Here is a 16,078-nt window from a genome sequence, read left to right on the forward strand (position 1 = left end):
AGCTTCACTCTCTGTCAAATCCTTCTGCTACCCTAGGATCATCCTGGAATGCAAAGATAATCACAAGTTTCATTTCTGCATGACCAACTGTCTCCTTTAAAGTGGTGTCCCCTGCCTCCTCCACCCTCACATTCCAACAAGGTGTTAAGAGCTCATGGGCTTCGTTGTCACTGAGATTGAGACCATCCGTTACGGTGCCTCTGCTGTTTTCCAGCTTCCCCTTTCCCACCAAGCCAAACCTCCTGTGTGCATTCCCAATCCTAGCCCTGAACTTAGCTTCATTTTCTATCTTCTCCTATTCCATTTCCAATCTCACCTCATCTGTGAGAACTCCACCTACTACCTTAACCCCATTCCCTGTTAAACCGCTGCCCACTTCTGTTCCTGACCCCATAGAAGCTGACATGGTAAATTGGCCCTTCCCTTCAGGTACTGTTTCACACCCTTTCAAAACTGCCATCATCACGTCTCTTTTAAAAAAAAAACGCACCTCACTTGCTAATGACTGCTCCATGTCCAATCTCCCTTTTTTGATGCGGCTTTGAACACATTGCCTTCTATATCTTAATCCATCTCTCCCACAACTCCCTATTTGAATCCCTCCAATAAGGTTTCTGCCCCTCCTGCATGTGCTCACACTCTGATATTCATGTTAACACTATACCAGCAAATGTACAAAAGGAAATGTCCATGTGCTTATACTGTGCAAATGAGTATTGAGATAAACATGACCAACATTGGTCTTTATTATTCATTATTTACTGATCAGAAATGCAATTAGGCACATGTTGTTAATGATTAAACATATTGAACAATACTGGTGTGGAATAATAGGACTCTAAAGCTTTAAAAATGTAATAGTGGAAGAATTTGCGCACTAACTGTGTGCATGTGTTTGGAATGATAAGGGAGTACTCTAATGGAAAAGCCAAAAATTGGACAGTTCAAAAAGAATGTATTATTATGGTGATTGTTTCCATAAGTTATAATTCTGAAGCTGTATCTGGTCCTTTCCAAAATCCTGTTAAAGAATGAATCAGCCCTACTTAAGACAGCAAATCTTATCTTGGCCCTCTTTTTATTGTCCCGAATTGCATTAATCTGTAATGTGCCTGTCAGATATATTTGCAGTCCCATCAATTATGTCCAGTGAAAGCCCATCTTAGGGGATCTGATTATTTGTGATAAATGTGTAACCATTTGATCTTCCTGGTCCATCCCATATGCAGGGATTCATCATATGACAGACTTGGACAGGCTCCCAGCATAGTGAACTGTTTCAGCCGAGGGCTCCATTCCCCAGGTCTCACTCCTAAGCTTTTAGACCACCATTCTGCCTCTTGGACTTGTTCTCTTTCTTGGCTTGACACTATTGATTTTCTTTCTTGGCCTCAGATGACTAATTCTTTTAATTTAAATGTTTAAAAAATAGCTTTCCACTAGCTTCTAGGAAAGGGAGTGAATAAGTCAACAGAACTCACATGACATGTGAGTGAAGCAGGAAAAGGAAGCTTGAGATTGAGGAGGAGGAATATGATAGCTGAGAAAAGGGATAAAAATGAAGCAAGAAAGAAAGAAAAGGCAAATATAGATTATGAAAGAAGTACAGAATCAGGAAGGGTATAATGAAAAAGAGGGGTTAAAAATTTTCAGTTGAAGGAAAAGAAAAGGAATGCCAAATTTCAAAACTAAACTGGATGAGGGTTTTTTACGTATGCTTGATAGGACATGAGTGACTGCAGCTGGTGGATACACAGACAGAATTTGCATTTCAGATGAGTTGGCGCAGCTGTGTGACTAGCAGTAATATTATGGCAGATCCACCCCTACAGCAGGGGTGAATAACTATGGCAACAAGGTTAGGCCACATCTTGGGATGATGGGTTCTTATTCATTGGCAGAGTTGTGGCCTGGAGTCTGAAACTGTTTTATTGGCATGCCTGGGAGCACGACCATGCAGTGTGTGTCCATATCACAAAACAATGCACATGTAAGAACTATTAAACCTGTTCTATCTTGCCCTACTGGCGTGTTTTAATTTCATGTTGTGTTCAGGGTGTACCTTTTCAATAAAGGAGAATAGTGCTCATTTTCTGTGGTTCAAGGCTGGGGGCGCAGTGGTTAGCACCGCAGCCTCACAGCTCCAGCGACCCAGGTTCAATTCTGCCTGTGTGGAGTTTGCAAGTTCTCCCTGTGTCTGCATGAGTTTTCGCCGGGTACTCCGGTTTCCTCCCACCACCAAAGACTTGCAGGTTGATAGGTAAATTGGCCGTTATAAATTGCCCCTAGTATAGGTAGGTGGTAGGGGAATATAGGGACAGGTGGGGATGTGGTAGGAATATGGGATTAGTGTAGGATTAGTATAAACGGGTGGTTGATGGTCGGCACAGACTCGGTGGGCCTGTTTCAGTGCTTATCTCTAAATACATAAATAAAGTGAACAAGTCTTGCAGTGGGGCTTGAACCTACAGCCTTCAGGACTGAGAGCCAAGCTGATATTTTCTGACACTCAATAATTAATTCAATAGTTTATTGGTACATTGGTTAATGTTACGGGCATTCGTCAAGAAAATGCATTGGATACTCATAACAAAGGTAGATTTTTAAAAAAATTGAAACTTAATCTGTGTCCTGTTTCAGTTGCTGTTCTCAGAATAAAATAAATATATTGGCCAATTATTTTACAGTGATCAGTTGATCTTAAAAGCCCTCTTGTTACCTTAAGCCTGTGTGTGCAAAATGCAGTTATGGTTTCTGCTGCATATTCAAAACCCCAAGACTTCCTGTGATAACTCATCAGTGTCAGATTCATCAGAAGGAATGAAAGTTATGGAAAGTTTATACTGCAGTATTCTGTTACTAAGTAAAATGTGTTTGCAAGAATAGAATTCTCCAGCATTATTCTTCATGGAATCTGCACACACTGAAATTGTAAGACTATGCACATTACCATTCCATTAAGACGTTTTTGCATCAATAATGTCAATGCACTTAATCTTTCTCTCTCTTTCTTTTGATACCAAGACTGCTGTGCCATATGAAGATTCCTGTTAATTTTTCCCTTGGACTGGGAACCATTCCCTCTCTTGCATCGCATTTTGTTTGTTTTGCAAGGGTTTTGGATTTAAGTAGTGCTCTAAAAATAGCAATGCTTTCACTAGTTGCTGACGTAATGCTGTATATTTTCAAAGGACAGTGTGGAGCTTGTAAAATCTATTTTAGATTCTCTGCCTCTACCCACTAGAACTGTCTTTGAAATCTAGAATTAATTATTTAGGACCATGTGTGCTCTAGGAGTCAAGATAGCTAGGTCTGAGTTCTCACTCAGTACTGCTTTCCTTTATGATCCTGTTTAGAAACGGTCAGTTTTGACTGTGTCGGACCCAGAGATGGCCTAAGAGGGGTGGTCATAAATGGGTGCAAGCTTGGTTCCTGTTTCCCTTGAGGAATTCAACAGCTTGGATACCAGGGTGAGGGGCCCTGAGCCTGAAAATAACAAATCACAATCCTCTGCCCTGGGTTTAGCTGGTGCTTTGCTCTCAGCAGGTCCATCAGCATCTAGAACGATGGATTAACATTCCAATTAGAGGCTGTTCATTAGAACTCAGCTGTCTGAAACTGTTATTTTTCCTCTTTTCAGATACTGTGTGTTACCTGCATATCTTAGAGGTTGAATAGGGTAGTGTAATGATTATGCAGTCGACTAGCTATCCACCATGACAACTTGTTAAAATTGTGTTAAATAAATCTAATTCCTGGGCTAGCAAGAAGAAAAATCATCAGAGCCATAAAATGCAACTGGCTTGCTGACGTCCTTTAAGGAATGGAATGTGCACCCCTACCCAGGCTGCGTGTGATTCTAGTTCCACAATTTATAGTTGGTTCTTAATACACTGGCCTAGGAAGTCATTCAGTAGTAAAATACTTGCTACACAACTGAATCATATAAGTAATATTGAACAGATCTATCAGCAATAATCCAAGAATTGTATCAGGACAAGACTTAGGCACCCACCCCAGTCGACCCTGCAAAGTCTAGCTCACATAGTACCTGGGAACTGGTGTGCAAATTAAGAAAATTGTGTCTCAGACTAGTCAAGCAACATACAAAATTACATCCATTAACCAACATCCTCCATCTCTGTCTGTGCCATGAGCAGGGTACGCATACCAGAGGTGCAGCCACTGTCAGTATACAGTCAGGTGAGCATGGCACTGGGAATTCTCAACATTTTCTTGCGATCACATGAAGTGTCATGACTTCAGGTCAAACAAGGCCAAGGAAACTTCCAGCTATTTGCCACCTACAGGCCCTGATTAATCTGTACTCTGTACTCCCATGTTGAACACTTGAAGGAAGAACTGAAGAAACAAAGGACTTAGAATGCAGTTGGGGACTTGAGTGTTCACCACTGATGAAGTTGAAGGACTACCTGCCAAACTGGGCATGTGTCACATGATGACTAAACTGACACAATGGAATTGCCTACTTTGTCCTCACCAACCCACCTATCCCAGTCACGTCTGCCCACGATGGCATTGGTAGGAGTAACTGCCGCATTGTCACTGCGTAAACCATCGTCACAGTGAGGCACTTTCCATTGTGTAGTGTAGCACAATCACCATGAGTAAGAGGACAGACTAAGCACAGATTTAGCAGCCAAAACATGACACTATGGGCCATCAGGAACAGCAGAAATGTATACCACCACAATCTGTAACTTCATGGCCCAACACTCGACACTATCAAGCCAGGAGACCAGTTCAATGAGAAATGTAGAAAGGCCAGAAACAACACTTGATTTATCTCTAAATGAGGCACCAATCTAGTGAAGCTGCAGCACATGTTAACTGCATGTTAAACACAAAAGGCAACAGGCTATTGATAAGAGCTCCCACAGCCAATTAATCAGAGTAAAGCTCTGCAGCCCTATTGCATTCAGTTGAGAATGGAGATGGACCATCAGGTAGCTCAAGAATAATAGAGCCCCAAAAGACAAGGCTGAAGTATTTGCGAGTGTCTTCAATAAATGCACCTCTTGAGGTCCCCACCATCATAGATGCTTGTGTCCAGCTTATTCAGTTCACTCCATGTGACATTAAGAAGTGGATGAGTGAGCTGGTCCATACACCATCCTGGTTGTAATGCTGAAGACTTGTGCACCCGGACTAGATGTACCCCTGGCCAAGCTGTCCCAACGTAACTATGATATGACATCTACTTGACAATATGGAAGATTGATAGTTATGTCCTATGCACAAAAGAATTGGATCAATCTAATGCAGCCAATTACCTGCAAATTAGCAGCAAAATGATGGAAGAACTAACCAAAAGTGTCATCAAACCACAATTATTCACTAATAACTAGCTCACTGATCATTTTGGGTTGTGCCAGTACCATTGGGCTCTAGACTTCATCACAGCCTTGGTCCAAACATGGACGCAGGCTGAATGCCAGAAGATCGGGGAAAGTAACTGTTCCGTACCAAAACAGCATTTGACCAATCATGGCACCAAGGAGTCACAGTAAACCTCTAACTGCATTCAAGGGGAATATCCTCCAGTGGACAGAGCCATACCTGACACAATGAAAAATGATCATGGCTGTCAGCTGTTATTGTAGCTTCAGAGCATCTCTGCAGGAGTTCCTCTGGGTAACATCCTTGGCCCCACCATCTTCAGCTGCTTCATCAATGACCTTTCCTCCATCATATGGTCAGGAATGAGACTGATGAATCTACATTGTTCAGCTCCATTGAGCTTTGTTTTTCTGATTTTTTTTTTGTGGTGGTACACAGTTGCTATTTGAAGGATAAAACTTCTATTTGACTAATTTTTTCCGCCTGTAATGCTAATGTAGGTCAGTATTCTGTCAGCTAAATAGTACAGGCAAGTAAAACATGTTGCCTGAAATATAAGCTATAGTGAATAAAAACCATTTTAGCCTGAAGTTTACTTCCGTGGTTAGAGTGATGTTTTCATTAAGCTGCAAGTCACTTGACTGCAAGCAGAGAACTTAAATCCAAGGCCATATAATGCATAGATAATGGAGAATTAGAAAATTTGAAAGAGGGTTAAACAGAACAAGATAGTTTAATAAAAAACATTGGGATGTGTGAAGATAGAAAATTAAGCAAATCTCGGGAATCCAAATTAAAATGTATTTATGTAGATACACTGAGTATAAAACAAAATTGTAGAACTGGAATTATTGATTAAAGTAGGAAAGCATGGTATTATAGCAGTAATTGAAACTGGGTTAGGATTGGCAATTCAATATACCTGGGTGTAAAATGTTAAGGAAAGAAAGACAGGAAAAAGGAGATGGGGTAGTGGTATTTGAGTGTAAATATTTGAATAGAGAAATGGTCCCAACAGAATCTCTCTGGATTGTGTTGAGGAATAACAAGAAAATGGTCACATTATTTGGATTATATTGTAGACCACTGAACAGTGGAAAGCAAATTCAAAATGAAGTTCATAGCCAAATTAGAGAGTCATGTATTAACAATACAGTAATCACTGTAGGAGATTTTAATTATCCAAAAATATATTGGGATAGGAAAATATTTGTGGTTTTAAAAAAAAAAGAAATATTTTGCAGCCTGTGTGCTTAGTCATATGTTGCTGTCTATTGATTTTTTTCATTTGGGTTCCTGTACTATTTAGAGAGAGAGAAAAAGATGCCAAGTGATGGGAATTGAGATAGAAACAAATAAAGGAGGAGAAAGAGTGAAAAAATGGCAGTGTCTTTAATTAGTGGGGTATGAGAAGCTGACACTTCCTTGGTAGAATTGATTGTAAATAGTTTTGAGAATTACTGAAATTGATTTTGCTTGGAATTATCAATAACCTGTGATACTGAGGAGCTGCAAGTGCAGATGGGCTTAAGAGACATTAAAAGTAGATTGAAATTTTGCTCCAGAGCTTCACGATTTTGTTGCAGCAAAGTTGGGCATAGGTACCTGAGTTATATTCAGATTTTGCTATTTGTTTTTGCTTATCATTGATATTGCAGCAGGCATTAATGAGCTTGGTCTTTGGAACTGCTGCATTCTGATGCCTACACTGAAAGAATATTGTTTGTGCTGCTTATTAGGTGATAGTTTGCACTTAAGTACTGGAATGTGTATATTATGAAATTGCAACATTCCATTAGTGTTTGTGAGTGCTGCAGATTTTACAGTATTCTTCTGTTAAAGATAGAATGTGTAACTTGACATGATCTGCTGGGTTCCTGAAACATACTGAAATTGCTCATTGCACTCAGATACAAAGGGGAACAAGAAACCACAGAAGACCAGATGACATTTAAAATTTGCCCTTTTGGGTTTGAATTTTAATTGTAACCTTCAGGGTGAGTTGACAAATATTTTGGTATAATGTGCAGAAATTAAACTGATATTTTTGCAGACTTGTGTGCAATTTGAGTACATTTTAAAATACTATGTATTGTAAGCATTTGGTGATACCAAGTGGACCTTACAGGATAAATTCACCAACCCAAGCTGCTAACAGGGAGCTGTGCAGTTTGGAGATGGGGCTACAACATTGAAGCCTTGATTCTGCAACATGCTTAAGCTCCCCACTGGGAATGTAGGATTCGTGATGTAACCTCCCAAAGTTTGAAGTACTTTATCAGTTGATCAGGCTTAAAAATTTGAATTCCCAAACTGTCTTTAATCTAAGTCAAGTTATCAGCACAGTGAGAGCACTAAATTTAAGATTATGGTAATTTTATATTTTGGTAACTTGCAAGTGTGATCATTTTCATTTTGATTGATTTATCAGAGAGCAAGCTGAAGTTGCCAGAGCTTTGTTCTCAAATTGGACATGTGAGCATGATAAACACCTACGCTTATGGTGGGCAGTAATTATTTCCAATTGTATGCCTTAATTAGTTGTGAATTTTTATTTATAATTTTGTGTAGGTCATAGAATATAAATTATTTCAGTCTGTTTTGGGTTAAATGATTACACGACATTGCAAGATTTTCTGGGTATATGTGTACACTTCACAGTTTTCTGCCTGTTACTTGGATTGGGGTTTTGACTTGAATGCTTTGAGATAATTTCAGCAATCTTTCAGGGATAAGCTCTTTCTGTGTGTGATTAGAGGAAGGAATAAGGTATCTTTATTAGGTAGATGTTGTGCGGCTTTAACAAGCACTTCTTTACAGTGTTGTCCTATTTTCTTCCTCCTCTCTGAAACGTGGTGTCATTGGAGTACCATTTTATGGGTGCCATCCACTTCTGATTCTTTGCCTTAATGGTCATTCTTCATTTGTGAGCTTCTGCAGGGAATGTTGAGCTACAAGCGAAGTAAGGGTGTCTCATTCTGTTCTTGCATTAAAGTTTCAGTGTTGCATTCACAGTGCTTAGAGTGCAAAAGGGCAATCCACATCTTGCTGTGTTCATGGTTAAGGCTCCACAAGCTATTAGTATTATGCAATCACAAGTAAAGCTGCTTTTCTGTTGGTGCTTGTCTAGATCAGATTTTGGAAGACTTGTATCCATTAGCCTGCTCTGGGCATTTTTACAGCTGGAATGTTAATACACATGTGAACCCAGTTCATTATGGAAACGAATCAGCAGTTGCAGTGCATTGGCAAAGCTATGAGGTGTGCTGTTATATGGACAGATAAGATGTGGGTTTGTGTCTGCAAGTTCCCAAGTAACTTGCATGAGATGACTTATACAATGATATAAAATTTACGAATAACTATAGGGCCAAGATGTGGCCCAGTTGAGCAGATGGCTTAAGGAGTGTTAGATGGGTTTTGGTGTAAATGCACATATTTGTTCTTCATGAATTGGTCCTGTAATGTAAACAGGTCATCTATTATTTACACCTCCTCCACATTACCCCCCTCCCAAAAAAAATCATCACCTACAATACAAAACAAGAATTTGGTGTATTGTAGTCTGTAAGATAAACCTATGCTGAATTTTTGCAATTCCTTATTGAGTTCTGACAACACAGTTGAAAGTATAGGGTTTGCAGTGTTGTGTTTGACTGTTTTAATCTGTTCACATACTTATCAACTTACAATGGAAAGTGACTTGTCAACCACGAATACTTGGAAGTTATTGAGAACTACAAAAGATTGACCTGGAGAAGATCGAGCATAATGAATGCTTTAGAGTCACAATGCATCTAAATAGGTCAAAGTAAATCATTAACTTTGTGATTGTTGAGTTCCATGCCTGTACTTGTGTTGCAGAATTTAAATGCTGCTAATGTTTTGGGAATGTATGTAAAGAACATAGTAACTGGAGCAAAGTTCACAGTTGGGAATCATTCAGACTTGTGGCGGTGCAGATACCACATGACTGTATTAAAATGAAGTTTCATGCACTTAGGCAGGATTTAGAAAATGTCATCACTGTACTGTCCTGCAATGATTGGTACTGTCAATGGTCATTCACTTTTATAAAATAAAACTCCCTGTGCTCAGTTTTTGATATGACAAAACATCAGCCTGATTTTTTTTTTTCAGAGCAAAGCCTGATTTTTTGTGTTTTTTCATTAGGCTTAAACGGAGGAACTTTATAAAGTATTTTTATGCCATGTTTGACAGATTTCTTGCTGTGTAATGCTAGTCAAGGTTTGTTGGAAAGAAATCTGGAATGCAGCTTTTCCAGCTATACAGTAACACTAGGCAAATTAATGATTGCTTCCCAGGCTTTTCTCAAATGAAATTTAAATTTGGTTCATACATACAGTCTACTGGAGTAAAAAGACAGTGAGTTGTTTCGAATGAATTGTTTGTGTTTTTTCGGTAACTGCTTTATGGCTTTTATAGGACCATAAATAAATCCAGCTTCTGGAGCCTAGTCTGCCATTTGGTTAGATTATGGCTGTTCTGTACCTCAAACTCCATTTTACCTTCCTTTGATCAATATCCCCCGATACCCTTACTGAATAAAAATCTACTGATCTCCGTATTGAAAATTTCAATTGACCCAGCATCCACAGTCTTTTTGGGGGTAAGAGTTCCAGATTTCAACTACCCTTTGTGTATGTTAAAAAAAATTCCTGATTTCACTCTGAAATAGATTAGTTCTAATTTTAAGGTTCTTTCTCCTTGTTCTGGATTTCTCCACCACTGGAAATATGTTGTCTGCATGTACCCTATCGATTCCCTTTATAGGGAATTAGATCACCCTTCATTCAACCTTCAAAACTCAAGGGAATACAAATTTATGCAACCTATCCTCGCAATGTAAACCTTTAAGTCCTGATATCTTTCTGGTGGAACAGCGCTATATCCCGTCCAAGATCAATATATCTTTCCTGAGATGCAGTGCTCAAAACTGAACATGGGGAGTTTGACCAAGGTTGCATACAACTGAAACATTGCTTCCTCGTTTTTGTATTCCAACACCCTTGAGATAAAGCCCAACAGTCCATTAGCCTTTTTGATTACTTTTTCTAGCTGTGCACTAACTTTGTGATTTTTGCACATGACCACCTAAATCCCTTTGCTCCTCCCTAATTATGTTATTTTTGTTTTCATCCCTATCTCAGCCAGGAGTAGATGGTATTTTAGTCAACAGTCCATGGAAGTGGGAGCTGAAAACTCCTTGGGATGTGTTCAGTATGCACTGCAATTAGCTGAGGGGTTCTATTTCTGTACATTACTCCTACCATTTCTTACTCCCTTTCATCCAAGAGGCAAGTCTTAATGTTGCATAATGCTGTCTGGCAATTGTGGTCAAATCATTACATTCCTGCTACAGATTCACAGTTATTGCAAATTAGTGGCTGCTTTGCATTAAGTGGTTCAGTGTGAGCATTGCAGAATTGTTATGGTATTGTGGAGTCACAACTCCCTTGTCTTGGCCTCAGAGTTGGCCTAATCTAGCAAAGATAGGCTTACATGATGCTTGTATAAACAGCGGATGCTTATCTCTCGCAGTTTTTTGTAGGAAGCAAAATCTCTGCATGTATGTTGGACTGGTAATCCAGTGCAGGAACCAAATCTAGGGAACTGCAAGGATGGGAATATTTTATGTAGACTGTATCATTGATTTTAGTTGTGATGAAATAGCTATGAATGAATTTGGAACAGATCAGGGGATATTAGTGGGTTCAGTGTTTAACATCTTGAATCACTGTGGATCAACAATCAACAAAGCAATTAGAATGCTGAGCTCTTATCGCCAAAACAATAGAACAGAAGTCATGCTTCACTGCACCTTAGTCCAGTCAGACAATGTCTCAAGTAATGTGGCCAGTTCAAGTCATCACCACATAAGAATATGCTCTTGAGGTGGTGCCAAAAAATTGCCCCCTAGTCCCAGAGGATTGAATTGTCAGGCAAGAACAGAAAAAAAAAGTGCTTCTCAGAGAAAGGAGGTGATCTAATAGAGATGTTTAAGACTGTAAAATGTATTGTAAAGTTAAATCGAGAATACTACTTCAAGTTAAGTCAAACCATGACAGTAGGAAGAAGCAAACAGCAAATTTAGGACTGATTTATTGTCTACTAGTGATTTGCATATGAAATTGACTTCCAGATAGGTTGGTGGAAGCAAAAAGCCAGGACTAATGAGTTTATGCAGTTTAACGATGTAACGCGAGGGATTGTAGCTTCTTTTTGTATGGAGGTGTATCTACTTTGCAAAACCTCTATGCATCCTTTTATATAAACCAACAAATGATTGGTTAATGAAGTAAAACTTAATACATGAATTCCTTGTGCAAGTATTCTTAGCTTTACTACTAGGTATTTGACTATGGTTTTATCCTTAATTTCTTTTTGCAAACTGTTGAAAGACACAACTTGGCAAGTGTTTACCACTTGAGTATTCCAAATTTCCATAAATTTGTTGAAGGTTGTAGGAGTAATGTGCATCTGCTTTTTAAAAGATTATCTTGGACAATTTTAAATCAACCAAGTTTGATGTATGTAGCTTTTTCTTACTTTTTTTAAAAACGTTTAATGATTTTTAAAAAATCCTTTTACCTGACCTGGATCTTACTGTGATTTCCTAATTATTCTTGTCATCATGTAAATGTTGTAATAGTTTCTCCACTTCCTTCCTAACTAGATATTTATCAAACTGGGGCTTCAAGACAAAAGCATGCCTTTTATAAACAGAGCAGGCATGGCCCTGTGGATGATATCACTGATGCTGAAATCAAATTATCTTAAGCTATCTCATGGATTTTTCCATTAAACTATTCAGAATAGTACAGCCTTAAGCTACAGCTCGGTCGAATGCTACATTGTATGAAAGATGCGACTTCCAATAATAAAGATGATCCTACCACGAAAGTAATTAATTTTTCTGGACAATAGTGCAGGTGACCTATCTACTGTCCTAATTTCCCTGTAAACAGGTACTGGAAGTTGTGTGACAGCAGCCTGGTGTGACGCTACCTCTCTTTATACCCCTCGTCTGTGTTTAGTGCCTGAACTCTGCTCTATGTCTCCCCATTGCAACGCAATTGAAATCAGTGGTTCCATTTGTAAAAGATCAGTGCCATAAATGTTGATATTTGTTGGCCCTTTTTTATTTTACATATGCATTTTGCAGCTGAATTTTTAATTACAGTATTGTGACTTAGTTTCTTCATTTTGTTGTTTGTGTCAGTACAGTAAACCGGGTTAGTTTAAGATCTTGATTCCAATCCAATACATTAACAGTCTGCAGTGATATCAAGGTGTTCTAATGTGAATTTGATTATAAGGATGAAGCAGTCTCATGGGGTACAGTAGTTTATTGATTGTTATTGGACAAGTAATCCAGAGGCCTGGACGAATAATCCAAGGAACACAAGTTCAAGATCCACCATGACAGTCTGAGACTCACCTTTAAGAAGTTCTGCTGTTCTCTCTGACTGGGTTTCCGTTTGTTCTTCCACCTTGTTTACCTTCATTGCTTTCTATCTCCCTTGTGTTTGATCAAGTTACTACCAAAACTCGCTTCCACAGCCACATCTCCTTCCTCAGCAACTGTCTCCAGCTCCAACTTGTTCCATGTGGATTCCAACTGAAATTCCACCCTTCATGTTTCAGCTCCACTCAGGATTACACATATCGCCTAGACATTCAGCATTCCTCGAACTAGTTCTCGCTGCATCCTAAGATCCACTGTCAATGCCTTGTTCCACCACATGCATGCTCTCGACCTCTCTCTTAAGCAGCACTGACTCACTCTTATCTCAAAGCTGTCCTGGTCCACAGTTTCATTTCATCCTTGGCTTCATCCAGTGCTTTAACAAAAACATTTTTATCTTCCTTTTAGGTGTGAAGAATCACGAGCTTCAACAACTTATGGGTACCAACACCCCTCATGGATCCTTCTTCTCCTTCCCCTCCCTCTGACCTCATCTCTTCAAATCTCGCCCCTTGCCGTGTATTCTCAATACCCTCTGACCTTCCCCTCTCTGACTCTGAATGACCTGTCCTCAGCAAAGGCCTCAGCTTTTTCCCCTTATGTCTCCACTTCAATGAATTTCTATCTCGGCATGACGCTGAGCTCTTCTTTGTTCCCTGCTTCCACTTCTTTGGCCAGGAGCCACCCCCTACTCTGCGAACCCTTTTACTCGTCTACAATATTCACCCTCCACCTGGACTCCTCCCTCTGGCCTTTTATCCTCCCTCAATCTTTTCATTGAGAACTGCCGACGTGACATCGGCCATCTCAATTTCTCTGCTCCCCTTACTCGCTGGAACCTATTTTCCTCTGAATTTGCAACACTCCGTTCTCTCAGAGTCTATTTCTAACGTCGTCATCAAATCTGCTGACAAGGATGGTGCCGTTGTTGTATGGCGAACCGACCTCTATCTAGCAGAGGCTGAACGCCAGCTCTCTGACACTTCCTCCAACCTCCCCCTGGATCATGATCCCACTACCGAACATCAAGCCATTGTATCCAGGACTGTCACTGACCTCATCTCCTCTGGAGATCTTCCCTCCATGGCCTCCAACCTCATATCTCCACAACCCTGTACAGCCCACTTCTACCTCCTTCCCAAAATCCACAAACACGACTTCCCTGATAGACCCACTGTTTCAGCCTGTTCGTACCCTGCTGATTTCTTCCTATCTCAACTACTTTTACTTCCCTTGTCCAGTCTCTTCCCACCTATATCCTTGACTCTTCCGATGCCCTCCGCCATTTCAAAAGTTTCCAGTTTCCTGGCCCTCGCCATCTCCTATTCACCATGGTCGTCGAATTCCTCTACACCTCCATCACCCACCAGAATGGTCTGAGAGCTCCCCGCTTCTTCCTGGAACAGAGGCCCAACCAGTCCCCATCCACCACCACTCTTGTCCGCCAGGCTGAACATCTTGTCACATTGAACAATTTCCTTCAACTCCACTCACTTCCTCCAAATAAAAGGTATTGCTATGGGTACCTGTATGGGTCATAACTATGCCTGCCTTTTTCTGGGATATGGAACATTCCTTGTTCCAGTCCTACTCAGGCCCCCTCTATCACCTCTTCTTGCGGTACATTAATGAATGCTTTTGTGCTGCTTCCTGCTGTCACCCAGAACTGGAAAATTTCTTTTAATTTGTTTCCAATTTCCACCCTTTTCTCACCTTCACATGGTCCATCTCCAACTTTTTCCTTCCCTTCCTCCACTTCTCTGTCTCCATTTCTGGGGATAGGCTATCAACCGATATTCACATCCACGGCTTCCCACAGCTACCTGGACTACACTTACTCACACCCCGGTGGCTGCTCTGGTCAATGAAACTCCAGTTTATATCCTAAACAAAATCCTATGCTCCCACCTCTTAACCAATATCCCCTCTAATGTTTTTGTTGTTGTGTGCGGCCTGATCATTTTAATTTTTTTTTGCGTGGTCCCACATCTGCAGTAACTGAAAGGGGAACTACTTCTGAGTGGCCTGCGTGGTAACGTTCAGGTTGATGGGCAGCTTAGAGGGAACATTGCTCTCAACCTGTCAATTTATGAACTTGCTTTCTGTTTTGCAAACTCCATAATAAAGTTGTGGCTCTAGTTAGAACCATAGAAAAGTTATGGCACGGAAAGAGGCCATTGATCCCATCGTGTCTGCGTCGGCTGAAAAAACTAGCTGCCTATTCTAATCCCGCCTTCCAGTACCTGGTCCGTAGCCTTTCAGGTTACAGTACTTCAGGTGCACGTCCAGGTATCTTTTAAATGAGTTGAGGGTTTCTGCCTCCACCACTGATCTGGGCAGCAATTTCCAACCACCCATCACCCTCTAGATGAAAATGTTTTTCCTCAAGTCCCCTCTAATCCTTCTACCAATCACCTTAAATCTGTGCCCCTGGAAATTGACCTCTCGCTAGAGAAAACAGGTCCTTCCTGTCTACACTATCTAGGCCCCTCATAATTAATTTAGCCTCCTCTGTTCTAAGGAAAACAACCCTAGCCATTCCAATCTTTCCCCATACCTGCAATTTTCAAGCCCTGACAGCATTCTTGTAAATCTCCTATGTACTGTTTGCAGAGAAATTATGTCCTTCCTGTAATGTGGTGACCAGAAATGTACGCAATACTCCAGCTGCGGCCTAACCAGCGTTTTATCCAGCTCCAGCATTATATCCCTGCTTTTGTATTTTATACCTCGGCCAATAAGGGAAAGCATTCCACATGCCTTCTTCACCACTCTATCAACCTGACCTGCCACCTTCAGGGACCTATGGACATGCACTCCAGGGTCTCTCACTTCTTCTACCCCTCTCAATATCCTCCAGTTTATTGTGTATTCCCTTGCTTTATTTGCCCTCCCCAAATGCATTACCTCACACCTCTCTGGATTGAATTCCATTTGCCATTTTTCCTCCCACTCAACCAAACCATAGATATCATTCTGGAGTCTACAGCTATCCTCTTCACTATCAACTACACGGTCAATTTTTGTGTCATCTGCAAATTTTCCAATCATGCCTCCCGTATTTAAGTCCAAATCATTAATATATACCACAAACAGCAAAGGACCCAACACTGAGCCCTGTGAAATGCCACTGGAAACCACGTTCCATTCGCAAAAACATCTGTCGACCATTACCCTTTGTTTTCTGTCACTGAGCCAATTTTGGATCCAACTTGCCACATTCCTCTG

The 16,078-nt window shown here is 40.4% G+C and overlaps 1 protein-coding gene across 9 annotated transcripts in view; it reads left to right on the top strand.

Annotated features, from left to right (window-relative positions):
- The window catches only part of jmjd1cb (jumonji domain containing 1Cb), a 412,655-nt gene that overhangs the window by 310,092 nt on the left and 86,485 nt on the right, over positions 1–16,078 (top strand). Inside the window, exon 1 of one of the 9 annotated variants that reach the window (XM_068052434.1) lies at positions 7,278–7,358. The exons of the other annotated variants lie outside the window; for them this stretch is intronic. The gene's annotated coding sequence lies outside the window, so the exon portion shown is untranslated. Of the gene's footprint in view, positions 1–7,277; positions 7,359–16,078 lie in introns of those variants that run through there. 9 annotated transcript variants of the gene reach the window in all.

Source organism: Heterodontus francisci, chromosome 20 (assembly GCF_036365525.1).
Source record: "Heterodontus francisci isolate sHetFra1 chromosome 20, sHetFra1.hap1, whole genome shotgun sequence".
Lineage (NCBI taxonomy): Eukaryota > Metazoa > Chordata > Chondrichthyes > Heterodontiformes > Heterodontidae > Heterodontus > Heterodontus francisci.